At 45.1% G+C, this 26,213-nt stretch overlaps 1 protein-coding gene across 2 annotated transcripts in view; it reads right to left on the bottom strand.

The window, feature by feature from the left end:
• ST14 (ST14 transmembrane serine protease matriptase) overlaps window positions 1-26,213 on the bottom strand; it is a 264,383-nt gene that overhangs the window by 145,579 nt on the left and 92,591 nt on the right. The window lies entirely within an intron of this gene.

Below are 26,213 nucleotides of genomic sequence, written 5' to 3'. Positions count from 1 at the left end.
TCTCAGCAAGTGACACCATCTTTATAAAGTGCCCTAGAACTCATGAATATTTAAAAGACTATTAATGCATAGCATCTTACATATTGAAGGTTTCAAATGCATCAACTAAACCCACATATTCCTGGAGGGGAGTCCTACGTATAAGGTAGCATAGAGTAACAAGCACTGGCAAAGCTAAGGGGTCCCACCTGTGAAACTGAGGCATGGACCTATTGACTTAGCTAATGCCCCCCCCAACTCCAAAGTGGATTTAATGCATGCACATGCAAACACAGCAGCGTCTTAGACTGATTTTTCTCGAGGCATAAGAAAACCAACCTAAGATAGCTGCCGCACATGCGGATGCATTCAGTGGCATCTACAGAATAAAGGAGCAGGGGAAAACGTGGCTGCAAGGGGGAAGTCTAGTTTTCCAATGAACAGAGAAGACAGATAAACAGCAAGAAATCAGAAAGAGAGAAAATAGCCCCTCACGTACTGCAAATCAAGGTCTGACCTCAGCAGCGAATAAATACAATGCATCCAATCAAAACGGACAGAAATGCTCCTTGAGTAGCACAAAAAACTCAGGTCTCCCATTAAGAGAGGTTAACTTTTATTTATTTTTAAAGTGAAGCCACCAGGTGCCAATTGGCTGACATTTGTGCATTTGTCTTTATTTCCGCAGTAGAAATTGATATATTTCAGATTTTCTATTTTACAGGTCTGGAAAGAAATCACTATTGCTCCTGTTGATGGGGCTTATAACCTGTAATAATGTAAAACATGTTTATAGAGTAGGGAACGTTATGAAAATTCAAACAAATACAAAAATTATGAATCCATATCAATCGTTGCCTAAATTATTTTTTTAACTGCCGACTTGTATAGCAGGTCTACTAGATAGAATTAAACATAAAAAATGTTGATTTATAAGGCAATTCGACAACAGAATTCAAAAAGCCCATGACATTGAATTCGCATGGCATAAAATGAAAGGGAAATGATCCTGTAAAAGACCAGATAATGTTGAATACATGTTTCCTATATAACCAAACCACGTCACTTTGGTTTTATATTTGCAAACTACTGAATTTCATAAACTCAAAAAAACACATTTGCAAGCTCCTTTATTCTTAAATGTTAGACATCTGAGAATGTATTCAAAATATCCCACTCAGTGATTTGCAACATTTTGCAAACATGCACGTTGCTTGCCTGAAACAGCTGTTGCACCTGGGCATAAAAAGATCCGGACACTGCACATAAAAGGGAGACACTACGCTCCATCCATTAAAACAAGGTTTTGTGATGCAGTGTCTCTTGTAATTCCCTCTTGACAATAATTCTAAGCTGTGGCCTGAAATCCCCAGAGCACAGTAGAACAAATAGAAACATGCACCGTTTCACTGGATTGTCCATGTGATAAGCGTTAAAGTGGTCGGTTTGAGAAGTGAACTTCATGGAGACCTCTGGTCCGTAGCACATCTTGATGCGGAGAACAATCCACTTTGAGGAGGTCCTCTTATGCAAAGCCTTTCCTTTGTTCACCCACAGAATGTCACAGAAAGAAGATTATCCACATGGTACAATCAATGTAAACGTTTAAAGCTCTTTCGAGGCCAATGGAGAGTCGCCTCCCCTTTTGAAGAATGAGGTGGGAACAGAGGAAGCATGGAGAGTAATGGTATGCTCAATGTGAAAGGGAGTCACAACTTTTGGCAAGAATGCTGCCAGACTCTTCAGTACTATCTTATCCAGGAACTCGCACCTTTTTCAGAATTCAGTACCCTCTTAAAAGAGCCATTGAAGACTAACACTCACACCTCTTGCAAAAGAATGAACAGGTCCTCTCTGAAATTCACTTCGATGTGGGAACAGTTTTTGCAGTGCAAAAAGAAAAGACAGGACATAGTCATGTTGATGGAGTAAGGATTCGTAAATAAAACTTGCTTGTATGCAATCCTCTCAACTAAAATATGTAACCCCGTAACTAACACGTTTTGTAAATACTAACCTTGCCTTATACACGACATGCAGTATCCTGGGGAAGCTTTCCTATTTGCCTTATTAACAAGTAACCCGAGTGTCTTAAAATGGCAAACAAAAACGCGGGATTTCTATTGCGCATGCGTCTACTGCATCTACGTAGTATGACACTGTCGCTTTTGGTGGGAAACTTTTGCAGCTGCGCAGCGGCATTAAAAATGGCTGCCTCAAACTCACACTAAAGCACCTGCTGCTGATAAACTAAAACTTGTAAGCTTATTAAACACTAATGCAAAATAATTAAAGTAAGTAAATGGGGATAGAGTAGAGATCATTTATTTCGGTCTTCTAATGAGTCTTATTCGGACTTTGTAATTAGTTCTTATTTAGGCCTCGGAGGGTGGCTGGAATCTCTGCTCGCATGAAATATGCGCACGCGCATAAAGACTGACTGGAAACAAAGATGGCTTCCGTGTCTTTCGGCCAAGGACATCTTGAGTAAACAAGCCTGAGAACATCGCACTATTGACCCCAACAAATGAAACAATATTGAAAAATGTTTAACTTACTGAGTAATGTGAATTTTGGGTGGAATAAAGCTATGGGAAAGGAAATAAAGGGACGGGAACATAGAACAATCGTTCATAGATGAAATCCGTATTTTAGGTGGTGTGATGAACTCCCCTCCTCATCCTACCCAATTAGAATAGGGGGGAAACATAAAATGCAACATTTGGGGGTGGTACACGAATACTGAAAATAGTATAATTGAGGTAAGCTAGCTAGTTTTTTTGTCCCACTTGTCAGAACTGTCATTTCGACTCGTCACTGACCCAACGCCTATGCTGCTCCAGATTCTATCCTAGACGCTGTCTCAGACTTCGCTGCTGCCAGAAACCCTGTTCGAGATGCTGATCGGAGTATATTCTTCTAGAGGGGTCGCGGAACTGGGATACTCGAGGAGAGAAGTGTCAGAGAGGGGTGCGCCGCCGGCATTGCATAATAGAGGAGGTTACCCTTCCAGATCTGAATCTGACTGATCTTCTACCTATACCCTGTCCTGGAGATTCTATCTGGTCCCTATCTACGGAGTTGGGTCCATCTCAGACCAATAGGTAAATATAATTAGGAAACCTGTCTTTTATGCCTATCTCTCTCCTCCACCCCCCCCCCCTTCTTCCTTTAGTCTTCATTCGTCATTTTGAAATACTGCTATGATTGATTTTATTTGCCTCTTGAATTGAAGGTGGTTACTGTAATTGATTCTTGACTCACAAATTTATTTTTTAGATAAAGGTTTTCAAAACTTCTTGAGTCTGTGGTTATTCAAAGAAAGAAGGTAAATGTCATTCTACCTTAAACTAGCTTAGAAACCTGATTCGTCTGGAAGATGAAATAAATTAAGTTGGTAAGACTTGGTAAAGGTGAATAACAAAATTCCAGGTGTTTATTACACAAAATTGATGTCAGCGGGGTTTCACTAGCTTACTGTGTGAATGTGGTTTGGGCCCAGGTGAGTATTAGGTGTATGTGTGACCGGAGTTGGTGATCCACGCTCTATCAATGTTGAAAGATTTGTAAGGCTCATCTGTCTGACAAGATAGCCACCCTGGGAGACTATGATGGCTCCTACCTCCCACTGGTGGTAATAACAGCAAGCAAAGATGAATGGCAGGACTGATGCCTATGCTGGCCCGTGTGCTGCCCACTAGGCTCTGCTGTAGAGGTTGAGGAGATGATCCCTCCCCATACACCTGCCCTCTGAAATAGCTCATTGGACATCTGGCAGGGGTAAACAGACCTATGGAGTGCGCCTTAAAGAGCTACAACAAAGTTTGCTTCGCACAAAAAATAGAAACCAATCAAAAGGGCATATACATGAGGGAAGCCTGTACAACGCTGGATAATCCTGTGGCGTGTATCCACAAGTGTAGACTAATTCAATCACTGGTGCCAACTGCCTTCCCAGGCAATCCGTGGTATCAAGACCAGTGTGGATAACACATTTTGCCCGACCCTGCCATTAGGACAGAGCCAAAGAGGTCTTTCCTAAGGTCTTCTGGGACTGCTGCCAAGACCGGACGGGCCATGTCTCACAGGGCATATATATAACGACCCAGTAAGCAAACAGCATTACCCGATTGCAGTGGCAGACTGGTGGAGGAAAACATATGCTTGCCAAAGGTCTCAATTCTCATGGATTTCCTATCTGGAGGAGTTGGGAATTAATTGGGATTCGCTTTACTGGTTGAGACCTGAACCAAAAGTCTCTCTGGAGTAGGATGTTTGGTAAACAAATCAGGATTGCCAGGAGCCGGTCTATATAGCCTGACCATGTGCATATTTACTGGTAGGTAGGATCAGGGCTTTGACCAAGGTGCCATTGAGGAATCAGCGATGGTCTCATTAAAGGGAGCCACAGCTCAGAAAAAGCCAGCGCAAGCTACAAAATTCCTGCCTGGATGTTAGTTTTGGTCTCAAATGAAGGTAGCAGTAAATCCAGAACCTCAGCTAGCTTCTGGACTACCAGTGCAAAGGAGGAGTTCTTCTGTTGGTGTTGCATGTGACACGTCAACCCCATACTCAGGAGAGGTGTCAAGTCAGCCGGCCTCTTGCAAACCCATCTAAAAAGCCTAATTTGTCATGGGAGCAGGGGGGACCACACCCACCACCACCATCACACCCATCATCTTCATCATCATCTACATTGTGAGATGTCTCATGCTCTGAATCAGAACCAAAGAGGGTAATTGAGCCTCTGCTGGCACTGTGTCAAAGTCAGGGTACATGATGACTGGCTGGACTTTTGCAACCTCATAGCATGACGTACATCATGATCGAGTCGTTCTATGCCCAACAAGGGCATCAGAACTGGATCCTCCTCCAGTACCAGAACCGACCCTCAAAGAAGAAAGAGAGAAAGAAAAAACACAGCTGAATCAACCCTGCCAGAATTCAAAAATATAATCTGCAGGATGCATGCATATCGGACTCCGAATCAGACACTTAACCCATTGAGCTTTCCTATTGAATAACTGACTTAACTTAATGCCAGCCTTAAGGAATTAGTAAGTTATTTCTAAAAGAGTATTAGGGGACAGGTCAACTGCACTGTACATGGACAATACATTATTTCTCCAAGTTTTACAAGAGACTGCTTTATATACACACAAAATGAACATCTTCATCACTGATGTAAACTGAAGCTGTTCACTGAAGCCAGAGGTCTTCCTAGAAGTCCTATGCATAGCCACCAATAGGGTAAAACTCCATATTTTGGTTCAACATACCACTTCCAACAAAGTTCTCCGTTGAGACTGGCATGGTGATCTATAGTGCACAGACTAGATGTGCAGTCTGATCAAACTTTCTCATCAACTGGTTAAAACGGCATGACTGAAATCTTCCCAATGGTATGATTAAAGACTACACAGTACTGGCAGACAGTTACGTACTGTGCTCTTACTACTCCACAAAACTGAAAAGATAATTTGCTTATGCTTGGAGCACCACACCAACAACAAAATCATATGTAGACTCCGAGACAGCTACTTTCCTTCTTGCCATCGACAAAGTGATTTAGCAATCCCCTCATCTGTATTTGCACGGCTACCAATTTGTCTTTCCAAATGTGGTCCTAATGAGTAAATTGATCTCATCTTACAGTCAGCATAATTCTATGTGATAATGAAGTAGGGTATCTCAGAATGCATTTTCGCATGATGGTTCATCTACAAAACTGCCACATAGCTCAGCCCTTGAGGGCGTTTTGTCAATTATCAAACCAGGTTTCTTCCACTGGAATCATGGATTCCCTGCTAACAAAAAGGGTGATTCAGGGAAGCCTGAGCAAATCCCCAACACCCTCTATGCTTCTACACAAAAAGATTTGAAGCACTTCAAGCCATAATAGCTAGTCCACAGTATGAAGCAGTATACAACAACTAGGTACAAATATGCAGAGTTTGTGTAGCACTGGCAACCACAGTAACTGCGAGAATACTACAATTACACCCTTTAAAGCAGACGCAAATAATGGCTGCTAGGGTAACTGAAAAGAAGGAAATTAGCTGAGAGAAGGCGCTTCCTTGTTACATCATAATTAAGCAGCACAATTCACAGAAAACATGACCGCCGTGAGTCATATGCAACAAGAGTTAGTAAAAAACCTATAGAGCTTATAAGGGATGTTGTTGAACGGACACCAAGGTTTATTGAACAGAATACCCAGAACGTTACTAAAATAACTTGCAAAAAACATTAAAAGGCAACTACAGGGGGGAGGAGCCTGGCGCTTGACCAAGATGGCCGCATGAGCCTTGAGCTCCCGCGACCCTCGCGCCCTCCTGCAATTATCCTGTCCTAAATCCTGATTTTCATGCACGGAATCCTGCAGATGAGTCACAGCTGGGGCGATTGACGTTGTCCGGGCTAAGATCGCACACCAGGAACCGAAGTTGTGCATGGCGGAAGATTGCGGCCTACCTCCGAAGGATGCCAGGGGCTTGCGTTGGCAGAATGCCCGGCCACTAATTGAACAACAGCGGCCTCGGGAGGTCTGAACTGGCGGACGGGTGCCGCTACACTTTCACTTTCGCTTTCTCGCCCTTTGCTTGCTCTGGGTTGGGGGTGCTTCATGCCGGTCCCCTGCTGTCTGGAAGACCTCCGCTCGGCCCTGGCTGGCTGCTGACGTCCTAGTTGACCCTGTTTCCTCTGGCTGAGTGAGGGACGTCTTTTTGCGACTGACCGCCCTGCTGTTCGAGATGTCGACCAAATCGGAGGCAGACAAGTCGAAGTCTAAGACTACCAGGCGGGGAGGCTATACCCAATCCAACAATATGGATGGCTATGCCCAGCAGAAGGGGTCGCCTGGTGGATCGGGACAGTCGCTGGAAGCACAGAAGGCCGATTCATCCCCAGCCTCGGAGTTATCATTGCAGGATATCAAGGGGGCGATAGATGGGATGCAATCTTCGATTGGGCGACAATTCGAGGCCCTGGCGCACAAGGTGGACATGATTTTGGTTGATGTCAACTTGATTCGCGCGGACCTGGGCAAAACCAATGAGCGGGTCAAGTCCCTGGACCTCAAGACTACTGGTCTCGCGGACGATGTCTCGGAACTCCAGGCTGAGGTTCGTAAGCTACGAACCGCGAATGACCTCTCTGCCCGCCGGCTCGAAGATTTTGAAGGTCGGGCCCGGCGCAACAATGTGCGCCTTATTGGGGTCCCGGAAACTTCGGAGGAGCTCTCCGTGGATTTACTCGTCGAGGACTTGGTGGTGAATCATCTTGCGCCTAAGGGCCTTGGCAAGTTTTTTGCGGTGGAGCGGGCTCACCGAGTGCCTGGCGGACGGCCTAAGGTGGGAGCCCCCCCGCGGCCGATTGTCGCCCGGATCTTTAATTTTCAGGATCGAGACGCTATCCTGCAAGCATCGAGGGTGACAGGCCCGGTGCCTTTTCAGAATGCCTCTGTGAGCTTTTATCCTGACTTCACCCAGATGGTGCAGAAACAGAGGCAGAGTTTCCTGGGGGCGAAGCGGCGGCTTAGGGAGATGGACCTGAAGTATGCCATGCTTTTCCCCGCCAGGCTACGTGTGGTGTATGAGGATCGGACTTTCTTCTTCGAATCACCGGACATGGCGGGGGACTGGTTGGATGCGCTCCCTCGGCGACAAACCGGCCGGGACCGCGTGGATGGAGCGGAAGGCGACCGGGATGGACAGAAGTGATACCTCCGGTGTCGGTCTGTTTTGACTCAGCCCCGGACAGTGACTCGTACCTTACTGCAGTAATGGGAGGGCGGCGGGGGGAAGATAGGAGCTCTTTCCTCCCTTGGGGTACTTTTTGTAGATTTGTTTTTGATAGGGCGACAGGCACACTGCAAGTTGGGGGGGCTTTGTAAGCTGACGCAGGGGTGCAGGGAGGGGGGGGATTCGGGATGTTGGGGTTGTTGTTGGGGGTTGTTTTTTTCTTGCAAGGCGTAGCAATGGTTGTCAGTATTGTCCGATCGTGGTTCTCCGGGGGGGGGGGTGGCGGTCTTTTTGTGTTTGGGGATGGGGGATAGGGGCTTAAACATAATTAGCTGGAATGTCAATGGCTTAGGGGATCGTATTAAACGGGGGATAGTCCTGCAATTCTTGAAACGGACCTCGCCAGATGTGGTCCTCCTGCAGGAGACCCACCTTATAGGGAATACATGTTATGCACTTAACAGAAAGGGTTATAAATTCATTGCTCACCCCGGGTTTTCCTCGGGCTCCAGGGGTGCGGGCATACTTGTTAGAGCTTCCCTACCATTTGAGGTTGACTCCACCATCGCTGATGACAGGGGGCGCTTTGTGGCGGGGAGGTGGGAGGGCAGAACGTTGGTATTGGTTTCTGTTTATGTCCCTCCTGCCCTGCAGGCCTCCACGTTTGCTGATCTGGGCAAGGCCTTGTTGGAACTCCCCGAAGGGATGCTAGTGGTGGGAGGAGACTTCAATGCGGTTGGGTCTGGAATGCTCGATAGGTACCCGCCCAGGGACACCGGGGGCGCTCAGAAGTGGCTTCCCGACTTTATAGATACTTTTGGTCTGGTAGACTGTTGGAGGCTACGGTACCCCACTCAGAGACAATATACCTTTCATTCCGGGGCCCACGGGAGTCTCTCTCGGATCGATTACTTGCTCACTCTGGCTGCGCACGCCTCATTGGTATCTGAGGCTAGGCACATGGCACGGGGCATATCTGATCATTCGCCGGTGTGGGCCTGTCTGGATATTGGCCGGGTGGTGGGGGGCAGGGTGGCTCCCATTAACCCCTGGTACTTTCGTGACCCCAAGCTGCGCAGTGCGTTGCTGAAGACAGTTGATCACTATTTTCAAGATAATCAGGGTTCAGTTGAATCTGCGGTGTCCTTGTGGGAAGCTTTTAAGACTGTATTGAGAGGGGAGGCCCTTTCCTTGGTAGTGGCCGCCAAGCGGCGGAGAGACGCCGAGGTGACACAAGTAGAGGACGAGATAGCGGCTTTAGAAGTGGCCTTGGAAGGGGATGTTGCAACGGCCACACTGCATAATTTGAGCTTGAAGCAATTGGAATATAGGGATCTGGTGACGAACGCTGCCAAGACCCTCAATAGGGAGCAGCAGGGTCGATTGTACGATGTTGGTGATAAGGCCGGGAAATTGCTGCCGTGGTTGGATAAAAAAGAGCGTGTTAACCGAGTGGTGCCGGAGTTGTCGATGGTTGTCACTGACCCAGACGGTATAGTTCAGTGTTTCTCGGACTATTTTCGTACGGTATACACCTCGGTCTCGGATAGGCCGACTGAGGACTCGTGTGACCTTCTGCGTGATATCGCTCTGCCCTGCCTTTCTGCCATTGATAGGGATGACCTCGATGGCGATATAACTGTAGACGAAGTGGCGTGTGCTATCCGTGCGTTGCGCTCCGGTAAGGCCTCGGGCCCAAATGGTTTGCCGATTGAGCTGTATAAGCTTCGCCCGGATAAGTTGGCTCCTCACCTGCGCGCCATGTTCGTGGAGGCGCGGGTGAATGGGTTTCTCCCGCTTGATCAACGGCTGGCGACGATTGTGGTCATACATAAAGACGGTAAGCCCCGGGACAAGTGTGGCTCCTATCGGCCGATATCACTTCTCAACGCCGAGCCGAAAATCCTTGCCAAGATCCTTGCTAACCGCCTGGTCCGGGTGCTTGGCGACTTGATCCACCCGGATCAGTCGGGCTTTATCCCGCACCGTAACACTGCACTGAATCTTAGACGTCTCCATGGAGTGATTGCTAGGACGGGCACGATGCGAGAGCCGGCTATTGTGGCGTCCCTCGATGCCACGATGGCCTTCGATACGGTGGAGTGGGCATACCTGTGGGCTGTGCTAGCCAAGTTTGGCTTTGGGCCTGGATTTGTAGGCTGGGTGAGGTTGCTCTATGAGGGGCCTCTTGCTAGCGTCGTGGTGAACGGGCGAGCGTCGACACCGTTCGAGCTCGGGAGAGGCACCCAGCAGGGTTGTCCCCTGTCGCCGTTGTTCGCCCTTGCTCTTGAGCCGCTGGCGGCGTGGATACGATGGCACCCCGATATACGTGGGATTCGTTGGTTGCCTGACCACGAAGACCGTATTTCACTTTACGCCGACGATATTCTGTTATACCTCGCCTCGCCTAAGAAATCTCTTATAGTGGTTTGTGACGTCTTGACTTCTTTCGGTAGGAACTCTGGTCTTGTCATCAATTGGGGGAAGTCATACTTGTATGTCCTGTGTGGGGATGTCCCGCCTGTCCCGCGCAACTGCTCGATCCAGATAGCCCAGCGGGGTTTTTTGTATTTGGGGATCTATATTTCCACCGACCCCATTTTACGATACGAGAAGAACTTGCTCCCTCCCTTGGCACGCCTGCGACGGGACGTGGCGGGCTGGCGGCGGTTGCCGCTTTCCCTCCTTGGCCGTGCCGCCCTGTTTAAAATGATGTCTCTTCCCCGTTTCCTCTATGCCCTGCAGAATACCCTTGACTTGGTCCCGGCCAATTATTTCCGGGAGGTCGAAAGCCACCAGCGCGCGCTATTGTGGGAAGGGAGTCCGCGCATAGCGATTACTAAGTTGACGCTCCCATGGTATGACGGTGGTATCGCGCTTCCAGACATTCGACGTTATTATTGGGCCACTCAGTTGAGCGCGATTAACCATGGTGTATATGGTCCGGCGCTGAGCCCCGGCTTCGCCATGGACCGATGGTTACTACGTGGGGGTAATTACCACAGAGCGTTGTACTCGAAGTCGTTGGACTTAACTCTTACGGGGCCCACCAGGGTGGCCGTGCATGTGTGGAAGGTGGCGACGGATTCACTGGGCTGGAAGGGTAAGCTTACCCTTGCCACCCCTCTGTTTGACTCCGATATTCTGGGAAAGCTTTGGCATACAAAAGGGTTTGAGAAATGGGACCTGATCGGCATATCCAGGGTTGGAGACCTTTTGGTTAAGGGTAGGATAAAGTCCTTCGAGGAGCTGCAGCGGGAGTACGAGCTAGGGAGCACGGAGTTCTTCCGATACGCTCAAGTGTGCCACGCCCTGCGGTCAGTCCTTGTAGAAGGGGAGAAGGTGCCTGAGTCCTCTCCGTTAGAGGACCGGATCCTGGATGGCCATATGCCAGAGAGTACGATCTCGCTCATTTATAAGAAACTAATTAATGTTCGGGCGGATCTTCTTCTAGGGTTGCGCGATCAATGGACCAGGGATGGCCTCGAACTCGATGATGAGGATTGGCAGTATGCAGTTTCTTCCCCCAAAGAGGTCGCGATCCCCGCGCGCCTGCGGTGGTGCAGCTTAAAATACTCCATAGGGTCTACGTGACGGGGCCCAGGCTGGTCCATATGGGTTTCTCTGAGGAGGGCTTATGTAAGAGAGGCTGTGGTATGGTGGGCACCTTCCTACATATTTGGGAATGCGGTGCGATTATGGCGTTTTGGAAGCGAATCCACGATGTGATGGGGGAGGTGACGGGCATCGTCATGCAGCCTGAGGCGCGGTGTTGTCTCCTGAATGTTTGGGGTCCTACTGACCACGACGCGGCACAGACTCAATAGGTGACCCTAGGGAACATGGTAGCCAAGCGCGACATCGCTCGTCTGTGGGGCTCTACTAGGCCTCCTACATTGACAGCGTGGATGGAAAACATGGATTGGAGCATGTTTAGAGAGAAGACAGTGTATTGTGCTCGAGGGCGCCCTCGGAAATGGCACTCTGTATGGGGGCGATGGAACCAGTACAGAGGGGGCATATGCCTGCCCCCAGACCCGGACCCGCCTGAGGAGCAGCTCTCCCCTTAGCTTTCTTCCCGGCTTTGTACTTCTTGCTGGTATGTGTTTGTCTTCTTGAGTCTCTGACTTCCCCTCCTTTCCCTTGCTATCGACCTGTGTCTGTTGGACGAAATGGGGCTCGCTCCCCCAGATGGGAACCCTTTTTATGCTTTCAGTACTTATCGCCTTGCTTGTGTTTAGGTTTGGGTTTGTGTTTATTTAAAACTGAACCTTTGACTCTCCTGTCAGTGAAATGTGGACGCTCGCATGTGTTGTGTTTCTAAAGCTGCCGTACCTCCGGGTTGTCGGCTGAATAGCTGTGTCACTGATTTAAAAGAATAAAGGTTTTGGGAAAAAAAAAAAAAAAAGGCAACTACACATCTCACCCTCATGAACTTTCACTGGCTTCCCAAGAAACCAGGAATGAATGGGCGTCATTTAGGGATTGCAGCTGTAACCACTGGCTTGTCCCTTGGGATCCCTGACACTGTATCCGCAATCCCTGGCCTGGGTGGAGGCAAAATCGGTATCAAGGACACGGGGGACAGTAGTCTTTATGGACATTGGTTGGGGCTCCAATACCCTTGTGTTTTTGCCTTTTTTGTTATTACACTGATAGCGAGTAGTATTATTCACTATCAGTGCAATAAATAAATTCAGTACAATAAGCTGGAACTTGACCCTCCCTGGCAGATGAGATGAGTAGCAAATCCTTTTGATAGTATGTTGTGTGCATGCTTGCAGGTGAGAGTATCTTTATGTGAGAGAGAGTGTGTATGAATGATTGTGTATCTACATGCAAGCATGTGTGTAAGTGAAAAAAAAATTCAAATGGAGTGTGAGGTCACTTACGCTACCCCATGCCTTTTGGTGAGTTGACGAAAGAATGCCAGGATTTATGAAGGAGTATTTCAGCTTCAGACGCCCATTGAAATTCTCTTTTTACAAAAAAGGGAAGCCTTTCTAGTCGAACACAGCCAGAAGTAGACTTCATTTTCCTAGCACGTAAATGTTCCCCAAACAACTCTTTAAGTAGCACAAGTGACAGCTTAAAACCATGAAAATTGAATTATATGGGTGGGGTATGGATTATCCTTTGGAAGCAGAAAGTTGCTCCATCATTAACAACCAGTTTCTTTTATGACTGTCATAGAATACCTTCTGAACATATATAAAAGGGAGCAAGATCATAAAAAACAACTTCCATGTACCTATTCAATCTTGAGCCCTGTACTAAGTTATTAAATTGGGCTGAGCCATACAGGCCGTGCATTGACATATGTGCGGCCCAAAGACACTAACTACAACTGTACAAAATTGCAACAGGTACAGGTAACACTGACATGTGGCAGTCTGAAAAGGTTTAATGCTTAAATATTAACCAGTAGAGATACTCAAATGGCAGAAAACCAGGTCACAAAACTCCCCATCAGTTTCAAATTTCGTATAACTTTTTTACAGTGCTTCATAACACACATTTTAAAACACTGTAGATAACAAGTGTTAGTAACGTCCATATCTTTGGTACTAAATGCACTCATCTCATAAAGATGCAAGAAGTGTGTTTTCAGGGATTGTAACTCATGACCTTTAGATCACAGGTGATTTCAACTGTAAGCATTAACTTACTAAGCTTCCTTACCAGCACTTCTTACTGACCATCATAGATTTAGTCACAGCTACGAGTTTATGACATTTTCTAAAGTCTTAAACTTCAGCTGTCAAACCCGATGATAGTTCTGTCTAAAGCTTAAGAATTTATCAACAGTTATCCATAGGTGGTACGTCTTTATTTCGTTTTTTTGTATTAAGCGCAAATTAAACATCCGATTAAGTCCCTTGGTACACTAAAGAGAATACAAGGAAATATGGGATAACTGCATCGCAGACTTAATTTAAAATAACCAGACTTAAGTGCCTTTTTGAACTTCATAAGGAGAGGACTATTTGCATATTCAAAATTGGTAGTTCATTCCACAGTTACACAACATGGGCTTGGAAAGCTCCAACTCCCCATTCATTCTGCTTTAAGCAAGGGACTTGAAACCTGGCGTTGTTGCAAGATCTCAGACTGCATTTGGAGCAGCATCTTTTACATCCAATGCAATTGGCGTAGTATTTGGATACAGAAGCAAATTTCTTCAGATTAATAACATATCTAACCATTTATGTATTTAATTTTTCTAACCTATGATACTTTGCAAACCCAGCCAACTTGTTTTTACCAAAGCAAAGTCCAATCACATATGGCTAAAGATAGGAAATATTATTTTAAGAGCTTGAACCGGATAGCTGTATCTCCTGGCAATGCCTGTAATTATAGTCTCTAAATTTAGTTCAGAGTTTAAGGTGAAGCATATGTCCTTAACTTTAGATACAGGCTGGGGAAATTCAGCTGTAGAGGTAGGCCAGTAAGTGAAGTCCTAGAGATTCGCTCTACTGTGAATCAGAAAAGTTTCTGCCTTGGTGGGATTTAGTTCTAGATTTTCATCCATGCATGAACAGATGACCTCTAGTATGTATGTTAGACCTGACAAGATCGCCAGGGTCACCTTTTAGATTGAATACTGTGTGTAATCCGCACAGAGAAGGATAATCATGTTAAATTCTTTTAGGAGCATCATCAAGGATTGGATCTAGGAGGTTGAATGGAAGGGGGGGGGGGGTGATCCCTGTGGCACTCCTCAACAAACAGGTAAAGGTGCAGAACAAAAAACTCCTAAATAAGATTAGCGAGTGAGACTTGAGAAAAAAAGATTTGGCTCATTTTTGTGCGGTCTCCTTAACAGCATGGCAAACTAGGCATTTAAGTAGTATGTTGTGTTCTACAGTGTCAAATACTGTAGTGATGTCCAGTAAAACAAGTACTCCTGACCCTTTGCCTTGGTCATTGATAACAGTGGGATGATTACTGACAGCATGCATCTATTCTGTAACTTTAGTTTAACCACAAATACCTTAAATTTGAAATTAGAATTGTTAAGAATTGCATAACAAGAGGCAAAGTCTTGTACGAATAAAGATGGATGAGTTTTAGAACAGCTCCATACCCAGATAAATTATCCCCAAAAACCCAAACTTAAATATCCTGATCAATCCACAGAAAAGTACAGGCCTGGAAGGGTGGTGTTTCGTGCGATGGCACATGTCCGTGCGGAGCCCGGTGAGTCACAGAAAGGTAGAAATAGATGGAGAATGATTGTCCAGTCTACTTGTTCACTGTACACTCCGTCCGCAAGACAGAGGCGAGATGGGAGCAGGTGTGGCGGTTGCAACCGAGAAAAGGCTCAGAGAGGGAAAGAATACAAAGGAGTGGACTGTGGAAAGGACCCAGTGTAGAAATCTAATTTTTGGTCAGAAGAAAGTGGGTAGGTCTGCTGGGAATGGCCACCACCTGGCACACTGGCCATATGTTAAGAGGCAGTCGGAGGTGGTTTATGGGGAGGCAAGCCAGCTGAAACCCCCTCAATTTCCTGGAAATCAGAGAGCATTTGGTGGAATGCAGTGGGCCCAAACCAACAGCACTGGCACACCCCAAATTTTTCTGAAGTGGGTGGTGCAGTAAATAAACAGGGTGAGAGGACTGGTACAAGGGTGCATGGACTGCAGCTCAGCAGAGAGAAAGCAGACAGGACACAGAGCGCTCCCATACAGGGCAGGGTTCTATCTAGGTAGGTGAAAAATAACTTTCCCTGCAGGCCCAATTCCCTGGTAGTGTTGACATCGCACCCCCAACTCTATTTCAACGGACCATAGGACAGGGTAATAGTCAGAAATGTTAGGATGAGTTATCTGACTAAGTCTGGGGGACACTCCTGGTCAGTGGGTGGCGAACAACTGTGAACTAAGGGGAGTTCTGGCCAAGGAAGAACGACTGGCTCAGTAATGAGCAGACTTCGATCTAGGTAGGTAGATTTAGAGAAATGATTTGGGCAACAGGTTCCCAGTGATTTGGAGGGGTAGGTGTATTATATTATAGCTAGCAGCACTGGAAGGGAACTATGTTTCAATAAAGGTTTGTTTGTTGCGCTCACTAATTCAAAAGAACACACAAGGCCATTGCTATATTTGTAGACATAGAGACACTGGCGATCAACAGTTTAGTGGCAGGAATACAACTGAATGAATGAGACTTTTACGATAAGTAACTGTATTACACTAACGTCCTGAGATCAGATTGGGTTAGACAGCAACAGCAAGAGGGGTGTACTTCAAGTATTCAAAAGACATAATCTGGACTTGATTCTCCTACAGGACGCACACTTTAAAGTTATGAATTGTCAAATCTTGGGAACAGAGTCACAGTGGCCCATGTAAGATTCACCTCCTACTCGAGAGCAATAGCCATTCTCCTGAAGAAATCAATCCTTCTGGCCAACACTGGGTGGACCCTCAGGGCTGTTATGCAGCAGGAACAGGACAATGGAATTGGGAGTTAGAAATTATGGGAAAGGTGGCAGCCCCATTTCTAAAATGACAAACAGGCTGCTAATTTTGTCTAGAAACTTTAATTTGAGAATGTCATAGTTAGATAGGCAGAAGATGAGCTAAAAAAGTAGGTGATGGCCACTTCAAGTGCTTTGTTGAAGCATCTGATTTAGTAGACCTATGGAACTGGTAACACCAAAGTGAAAGTTCAACACATTTCATCTATAATTTTCTAGGATACATCACGACACAAAGAATACACACATCTGTTTTTGGAGGAATGAGGTTTTTGGCTAGGTTATCTCAGACTACTCAACAGTCTGTAGTTTCTCACGTCCAAGGGGATGGCACCTAGATAAGTTCATTCTGCAAGGTAGGGAGGAGGTGGGAACATCCTGTAAAAATACAGTCAACTATTTTGATTAAAGTGAAGACACAATTGAATCAGCAGTGACCCACTGGGAGAACTACAAAACAGTTACTGGGGGCAGGAGATACCCTTGACGGCACTGAGCAGGAAAAACATTGGGAAAAGCCAACCAGGAAGAAGCAAACATCCTGGAGATTGAACAAGAATATAGACTATCCAAAGACAACGAGATGGGGCAGTGCCTCCATCTTAAAATACAAGATTTCCAAACACTAGCCAAAAATGAAACAAGGAGCCAATATCTAGCCGGACCAACAAAAAAAAAATTCTACGAGGTTGCAAGAAGGGCGAGTATTATTAGCATGGCTGACTAAAAGAGGCATATGACAAATGGGATGGAGAAATAATAAGCCCAGATGGAACCAAGATCAATGCTACAGAAATAGCAAATATATTTAAGGAAGATTATACGGTCCTGTATACAGCACAGGGTAATGTCTCTCCGGTTGAGGGGCAAGATCTCTCAAACGATACTGAACTTCCCATACCTAAGAGGGACGTCTGAAATAAGTTAGAGCAAACAATACCTACAGATGAGTTGGTAGGAGGTCATTAGTGCACTACAGGGACTCCATGCTTTCATTTGCAATCCCAGTCAGAAGTAAAAAAAAAAAAAGGTCGCCCCCAACCTGGTAGCCCTGTCATTTCCAGGCCCACCTGAAGGCCAATCCTGAGCAGCCTCCCCAAGCACCTTAAATAAGGCTGGGGAAGGCCACAGTGAGCCGACAAAGTATGTGATGACTTAGCAAATGTTCCTTTAAAGCCCACCTGCAGTCATTGACCTCAAGAGCGGCTACAAAATGTCAACGAACTCCAGCAAGGTACTAAATAGGAAAGCGATAGGTTCCTCCTGGTGCAATCATCCTTTCTGAATCTAGCCAATTACAGGCTATCCTAGCTTTCCCCACTCTCCAACCCCCACTTTTACGTACCCCGATGCAACACAGTAACTTCATCAAAAATTAAATGATTTGAGTTAAGGTCACTAAAAGCTTAAGCACTGCTGCCTAGGATCTAACACAAAAGACAACTCAAGCTGTGTCAGATGTTCTTTCCTCTCAGTTGTCAGGGACTTCAAACGACTTCCCGGGGTAGTTAGAACAACGGAAGTTGGGTAGCAGGTCAAGTTCGGCCCCATAAGGCGGGACTGCTACCACAGCAACAAAATAAAGTCATATCGCATCATCAAAAGAAAAGACGCTGCTAGAAAAGTGCTCTTTGGTGCTGCTTTCCATTGAGTTTTCCTCTGAAGGGGTGTTAACATTTAGGTATATTTCCAGGAGAGCCCCGGAAGTCTATGTATATTGGAGTTAGAGGTCGTCCTTCATCTCGGACATTTCCTACTTGACATCGATGTATTTTTCAAGACTGATCAGATTATATATAGATCCATTCGTTTCACGGTAAAATGCATATCATTTATAATTTGTGCAATATGTGATGTCACTGAATCAAATTATTCAACCCAACAAGGAGGCTTCTTTTATACATAGGCCTGTCGGTATTACATAACTACGTAATTTGCCTAGCGATGATAAACACATGGAGAAGGGTCCTTTCATATTGCACTTTAACAGTGGATCAGTTTTACAGAAGCAGGCAGTTCACGTGTACTAGACGTCTGCCTTATTTACACTAAAAGGAAACCACACCGAGTAACCCAGTCTAGGCCAGTCCCCACTCACGGTATTTGTAGGCGTAGCACGTGAACTAAGTATTCGTAATTTAACAAATGAGAGATTTAGTGCACATAGCACTTAGTCTTACGTGGCTTAAAAAACGGAGGGGACCGAAAAAAGCTAAGTCTCTTGGAACTGGGAGGTAGAAGCGCTCCGCCTCCAAGGGAGGTTCTGCATTACTTCTGACATAAATAGCATAGCAGCAGACTGAACAGCTCCCGAGCGTTGTTTCGAAAAAGCAGGAAAGCCCGGCTACACAGCTTGAAGTTGCTGCGGACATCTTCCCGGAATTAGCTAAAGACACAGGTAAAGTAAGCATTTAATTTGAAGACTCATTGCTCAAGTGAAAAAAAAATATATGACATCCGCAGATTCCAATCAGTACTATCCTGTCTGAGTCACATGCTGAAAGACAATCCGCAACAAGCAGAAACTCCGGCTTTGTAGAGAGTATCGGTGTAACCATAAAGCACAAACAGTACAAGAGCAGTTTCACCGCATCACTGCAGTGTGTCACTCCCTCACCTCCACCGTGCCTGCCTACACTTCCGCCCACATTCCAGGAAGCCGCAAGGCGTCATTACGCACGAAGGAACTCACCGAGACACGTTAGTCTTTTCGCACAACTGGAAGCGCGCGAAGCTGACGGTTTCAGGCTCCGGTATGAGAGGCGGCTGATGTCAACCACCGATGGCCTTTGCAGGGCAACACCTACGGCGCGGGCTGCACCTGTTCAAGGCAGGCTACATTACAGGGATGCTGCAGGCGCTCAATCAAAATCTCCCCACTCTAGACTGAGGGGAGCGCCTGCACATTGTTTTCACTTTCTTCGTGCCTCTCCAGACACACCCAGCTGCTGTTTGCATTGCAACATCTTTTCTTTTGGCAATGCTGGTCTTCCAAGCAGTGTTATCTTTTTTATAGAATGGTACAACAGCAGTAGAAAAACCCTTTCTTCATAAAAGAAAAAGTTTACAATGGCCAGAAACAATTTAAGTTTCCCTCGTTCAGAGGACAGGTACATCTAGGGCGGCAGCAAGGCAAACTTCCCTGATCACAGGACAGGTGGAAATCGGGAGGAGCGGTGCAAGCTTTGCTTCCTCACAAAACTGTGCATCATGGCAGCAGCAAAGTAAACCTCCTTCTCTTAACAATGGTAATTTTTAGTTTCCTGCAGAGCAGATGCAGCAGGGCAGACTAATACAAGTTTATCACTCAAAACAGGTACATTTAAGGCATGAGGAACATGCAGGTGGTAGAGAGATCTGTGGCGCAGGTACTTAACTCACTGAGAGGAATGTATAGTGGGTGAACTAGTGACCAGGAGAGATCTGGCACCCCATTTCAGCATACTGATGGTTCTGCGGTTCGTGTTGATTCTTTGGTTTTCCACGTATTGAGAAGTAGCCATTACCTACTAGGTTATTATTTAGAGTATCCCAGACACACCCTATATAACTATGCTGTAGACAGGCACATAGGTGGCAGGCAACTTCTTCGAAAAGGTTTTGAATGAACATGTGCTTAATTTGAGCCGGAGCTTTCCGGTGCTGAGCACCAGCACTTAATTGATTTCCGGTGCTCGACACCGGCACCTTATTGTCAACACCACACGGTAGGGGAGTCTGCCACAAGGTGGCGCTGCTCATGTTATTTAGAGATGAGCAGTATAACAGTTGTTTAGGAAAACAATATACATAAAACTACTAATACCTGCCTCATCAGCCATTTCTTTAGCTTTGGGGACCTGGAATAATCTGAACTGTCGCATTTACATGCGAGAGAGATGGTTAGTAGTTGTTTTGGCAGCGATGACAGGGGCGATGGGTGGTGCATGCTGCAGTGACCTCCTGGTCAGAGCCCTGGCACTTAATATTTTACAAATTAAGCACTGATCAGATGCTAAGCAATCCCAGCCTCGTGCTGCACCCGCCCAAAATGTTGACAGGCACTGGTGGATTAAACCAACACTGTGCAGTAATGTAAAAAAGGCCTGAAAGTCACAGCTGCAATGCCTTTTACACTGAGATTATGTTAGCTGTAAATTTGCCACCAAAACATGCTTTATCACTCAAATATTAGCTTTAATTATATTTTGAAAACTGAGCAGTTTTCCTCCAAACATCAGTTTACGAGTTTTAAAAATACACAAATTTTAATCTCAAAACTACAGTCTAAATTTTGTTATCTATAGTAATTCAGCTAGGCAAAAAACGTTTCCTTTGCTAGGCTGTGCTGCGCACTCGAAAGCTACTTACAGGTAGTTGGAGAGCTCCCAGCTGCTCGTTGGATAAACCTGCTCTAGGCTAATCCCAGTGCCCTTTGGAAGCGGCACCAGCCACCCGGGGTTCCCACTGGTCTAGGATCAACGAGTGCTTTGTCGCAACAGTTACCTGCGCATTTCACAACTGGATTTCTGTGGTTTCAGAGCGTGGTGGCAGCGGCAGCAAGCCCCAGAGCCAGAAAGCAGAGATTCGGTTTGAAGTGTGCCAGAGTTGGTTACTAACACACGGGCCTTCTAATGGCAGTAGCACTTATGGCGCACACACACCTAATACTGCCACATGCCATGCCCCCCTTCCGTCACCTACTCACCTGTTGACGATACAGCATCTCCTGAACTCTAAATCTGTTCATAATCACTGCGGAAAATCACCCGCCTTAAAAAAAAATAGAAATACTGCGACATGTGCCTCTTATATGCTTGTTTTCAATAAACAGAAGAAAAAAAATAGAAACAGCAACTTGCATCCAGGCTTTACAGTGACCTATGTTGACGAGATATATCAAATTCAATGTTCTTAATTATATACATTTAAGATGTGATAAGAACAATTTGGCTATCCATTTCCCACGCAGCAATGAATGTGCAACATATTGCACAATCTATCGAGGGCAGGGTCCAGGTGGGCTGGAGCCATGCCATATTTTCAGTATGTCAACAGGTGTATTATTTATAAAGGGTCAAAATGGCGTCCATTTACATTGTCTATGTTTATCCTGAAAATGTGGCATGATTCTACCCTCCTGGACCAACATCACACACCCATATCTAAAGTAAACCATTTACACAGATTGCTTTCAATGTTTCCTTATAGCAAATTCTAGGCAGCAAGCAGATTTTTTTATACTGTGTCGAGTGCACATCTCTTCCACATATACGCATAAGAAAGATCATTTATTCAAATGGGGGACTATACCAAGTACTGAAGATTAAAGGAGAGCTATGTATTACACGGATTAAAGAACCCACCAGCATAAAAAAAGGGCACTGAAAGTCGCCGTGCGGTTGAGCTGTTATAAGAACTCAATAGTGACATGAAAAATCCCTATAACTTGTGGAGGGGACACTTTAAACAAAGATTTTATCTTTAAATAAATTACATCCATAATTTCGATTCTCTAGAGGAAAGAAATATTAAAGATGTGATATTATGAGCAGGGTCACTGGAATTAGGCAGCAGGAGAAGGCCACATTTTGCGGTAGGCTTGAGTAAATTTTTTCGAAAATAAATGCAAATTCTGTATCGTAATGCGGCACGTTTAATGGTATTACTTCATTATTTCTTCATTTTTAAAGTTGGCAACACTCTCTGGGCATTGGTTGCACCTCGTTAGTACCAGTTTAGCACCCAAATATAGCAATAAGCAACAGAAAGGTGACCAGTGCAGCCTTGAAAAGAGACTTTAAAAGCGCGGCAACATGCACCATCACATTTTTGTAACTTTTGAACCGTTTGAACTAGAAACAATTATTTTTTGTTAAAAATCGGGAGATTATACGGCAGATAATGGATTGTGTGGCAAATATGGCAAACCTATAATCATGTGGAAATCGCCGTACAAATCGCATCATTCCAGTGGTCCTGCTTATAAGTGAAACTTTCCCTTGAATAATTAGTTTTTAGGTCTCTCCTAGCTATTGCGTTTACGCAATTGCTATGCGAGACTCTAGTAAGGGGCATTTAAAAGTGCTCCCAAAAGTGGATTGCATGGCGAGCACGCGCACAATCACGTGCATCGTGCCGCCATGCAATCCGTTTGGCATCGTACTTCAAAGGGTCCGCTCTCCCGCCTGGAATGCGCTCCCCCGCTAAGCGCGCACACAAATTTGCTTTCACTTTACAGCAGTCTATTGCCTCCTGTCACACGCGTCCTCCTTTCTCAGTTACAAACATCTCGAGCATCAGCAGCCTTCGTCTAACTAAACTCACTTAGGGCCACGCATTTGGTGCTCCGAGTTTCTCGGTGTGCACTTAAACTGTAACTAAAACCCACGCAAGCCTCATGATATAATTTAAAAAAACTGATTTATTCATACATAAAAGGCCATTGCCGTAAAATTGACTACTTAAAAAGACATCTGGTTATCCCAAAGGCGATTTACTCATGACCCCGCAATGATTTTGTGTCAAATGAGCTCTTTTAAACAAACTCACTTCCTTCCCAAAGTGAGAAGCATATTCCCGTGAGGTTTCCATTGCAATTTTTTAATGTACTGGAATTTATTTGCTCGGTTCTTTCCACCTAAGTAATTTGTTTTAAAGCCTCAAGGTGTTGTTATAAAATATGAACAAGGCAGAATGTATTTTAAATGTTTATTCCCTTCATGTCTTCTGTTGCGGTTGCAAAGCATCATCTGTTGTTGGACTTTTCAGTTTGAAACACGTGGACTGATTGCAGATCTGTCCAGGAGGGACCCCTTAACCAGTCTTTGGATTTCTGATATTTGGCTTCACTTTATTGGGGTGAATGCTTCCTGCAGCTCACTCCACAGCCCGCCAGCAATTAACCCCGGCAAACAACGTGCGTTTCTACAGCATTCTAACAGAAATGAGGGCGAGAGAAACTTGCCCAGCTACGTTCTCCCAGAATCACTACTTGCACAAAAGAGCAACTGGACGTAAACAGGAACAAGCATTTGCAATGCAATAGGTCTCGCATTATAAAAGTGCGAGCAGTTGGCATTGCTAATAATAATGCAACACTAGCTATTGGCTTTGTAAATGATAATGGCATTTATGTGTTTGTTTTGTAAAATAGATTAAAAAAGGCATTGTCATGAACAATGCCAATAGCTTAAACTTTTGCATATGCGAAACCTATTGCATTGCAAATGCTTGTTTAGGTTGAGCCTGGGCAGCTCATGAGCTGCTCTGCGAGGCATGCTGTATTGAGGTATGGAATAGAAGCCCCGCCCATTTCCCTACCCATCTTTCAATTGGCTCCTGTTCCTGCCCTTTCAAAATCGTTGCTTTTCATTCCTGAATTGGCCTAGTAATCCCTCCTTAGTACTGCCTTGTCTGCATTTGCAACCTCCCACAAGGACTGGACATTTTACTCATAATGTATTGAAATTGCATTTATATAGTGCTTACTACCCCCGACGAGGAGTCAAAGCGCTTTTTCGGCAAGTAGCATGCTATTTTGGAACCCAAAAGGATTAGTGGATAATTAGTATAGTGAAATATGCAATTTGAGCGGTGGATATGTTAGTATGTTTTTGGATTGAGAAGGATAGTGGAGGGATAGAAGAGGGAACGGTTTGCATTTATATAGAACTTGCTACCCCTGATGTGGTGTTGAAGCACTTTTTGGCAAGTAGCACGCTTCTCTAGAACCAAAAAAAGGATTAGTGGTGTATCAGTCTTGGGAAATATGAAATTAATTTAAGCAGTGGACATGATAGTCTGTTATTTGGATTGAAAAGGTGAAAAAAAGGCTCAGAACCTTGTCATAGGGAACATAGTACAGGAGCACACACTCCACTGAACCATGTAGGGGACATTTCCCTCCCAACAAAAATTAAAACAGATGCTCCTTAGAGTTGGGTACGTGCTCCAAAAGAAGATTTTATATGTATTTATTTAGGTCAAATCAGCAGCATCTACATAACATTATTATGTGTTTAGAAATATTTAAAGAACTTGGTAACAACATTGAGCAATATTTGGGTACACTTTATATATGAAGGCTGGACAATTATACATTGCACAGTTGCTTTTATTAAAATCCTTTCCCCAAAGACAGTATTTTGACTGGAAATAATAAAAACTGTTATAAAACAGAACCTAAACACAAAAACGTTTATGGCACAACTTCCACAGAACACTAGGACCCCCCTCAACTGTCAGGACTGGGACTCTGTAAACAAGACTTGCATTCTCCTTGAACATCTGTTTAGACACATGTAAGGGTTGAAAGCCGAAGACCAAGGGGAACGTAAAGTTTCCAGTGCAACTTCATTGGATATTTCCCCCTACGGTTTAGCTTGCTGTATCAATGACGTTTGATAAGTGATCTTACGAAGAGATATCTACATTACCTCATCTGTCACCAGCAGCTCGGCCTCTTCTTCATCAGTGACATGGCTCCCTGCAGACTTGAGACCCTCTATCAAATTGTGTTGTTACACGGTCTGATATATGTAGTTGGTGAGGACTTTTTTTTTAAATGACCTTCCCCCATTCCACCCACGACATTGCAAAATACCGCCGGCTTTTATATTGTTATTAGTAATGTATTTATATAATTTACAGTGCGGTCCACTTTCACTTTAGCGGCCGCACTTATTTCGCAAGTCCGCTGCTAGGTTAATAATCATGTATGGGTGTATGATTATTTCTCATATGTGGTAGCTTAGATTGTTATTTATCATTACACAGGGATCCAGCACTGAGCTGCCCTTTATCTATTTATTTCGGTTTATCGCGCAATCAAGTAGCACCAACTCGCCAGGCAGGGACTGAAGTGCTTTGCATGAGCAACACTTACATTACACAGGGCGAGGTAGCAACCATTCTATAACAGTGCATCTGCAACCGTCTTTACTAACTCCCACCTCCTCCCGAAGTTGTTGTGTTGAACGATCCAATGCGTGTTCAATGTGGTTAGGTTTAAGATCCAGGGCTTAATGGGATTCAACCAGCCCGGCTGCAAACCACTGGTTTTAGGTCACAGCGACAATTTGTAGACTGCTTCACAATGACAGGTAGCTAGTTTCAGTAAGATTAGGTTTCTCCTATCCCACTATTATATACTCTGACAGGTAACAGTATTCCGGGAGATGGGAGGAGCAATAGAGCAGGTTCTGCAATTTTCCTTCCCCCTCACCTGTGTGTAGAGGGACTGAAGGGTGAACGGATGCTAGTAGAGTATTGAAACTGCAACTAAGGTAGTCATGATAGCCAATGAAGCTGAACTTTAAGAAATCACCAGTTGTATGTTGGCAGTGAAAGGAGTAAAATGTACTCTAGGGTTCCAGGTGTTTGCCAGGCATGAAGTTACTCAGAGATTGGTAACAGGTTAGGGTTCTGCATACATTGTTTCAGGTAGTACCTTCAGATATACAAATAAATTACAGCAATGATGTCAAATAGTGTACAACAATGGAGAATGCACGAGTCAAGTTGAAAACAGCTGTTCGCAATACCAAATAATTTCTAAAATGGAGAGGTTGATGGGCCTACAATGTTCAAAACAAGTTCACTTTATCATTTGTTTTAGAAACTAAGAGTACAATTAAATTAAATCGGAATCTTCCAACACAGATAACAGTGCTACTTGATGCCAAGAACCGCTGAAGAGGGAGTGATGCTGCCTGGAGCATGCCAACGCGGAGCTGCTGTAGGTCTGTCTACCTCTCAAAAATATTTGTACTTTAGAGAATAGAGCATTTCAGATTTGTATTAACCTGCAGGTGGTCCTAAAGAGCATTCTGAGAACTGTCAGCACAGGGATACAAATGAGATTAGAGATAACATCTCAAGTGTAAGGACTGTCAGTGAAGACCAGGACTCGGAGTCATGAATTAAACTGGAAAGGAACCAATCCAGCGCCGGACAAACAGTGTGATCCTGGGTAACTACAATAAGCTACCCAATCATGCACTCCCAAGTCGGCAAACGGACATGAG

Source organism: Triturus cristatus, chromosome 3_2 (assembly GCF_964204655.1).
Source record: "Triturus cristatus chromosome 3_2, aTriCri1.1, whole genome shotgun sequence".
In the NCBI taxonomy this organism is placed as follows: domain Eukaryota; kingdom Metazoa; phylum Chordata; class Amphibia; order Caudata; family Salamandridae; genus Triturus; species Triturus cristatus.
This window is presented reverse-complemented; position numbering and strand designations above follow the sequence as displayed.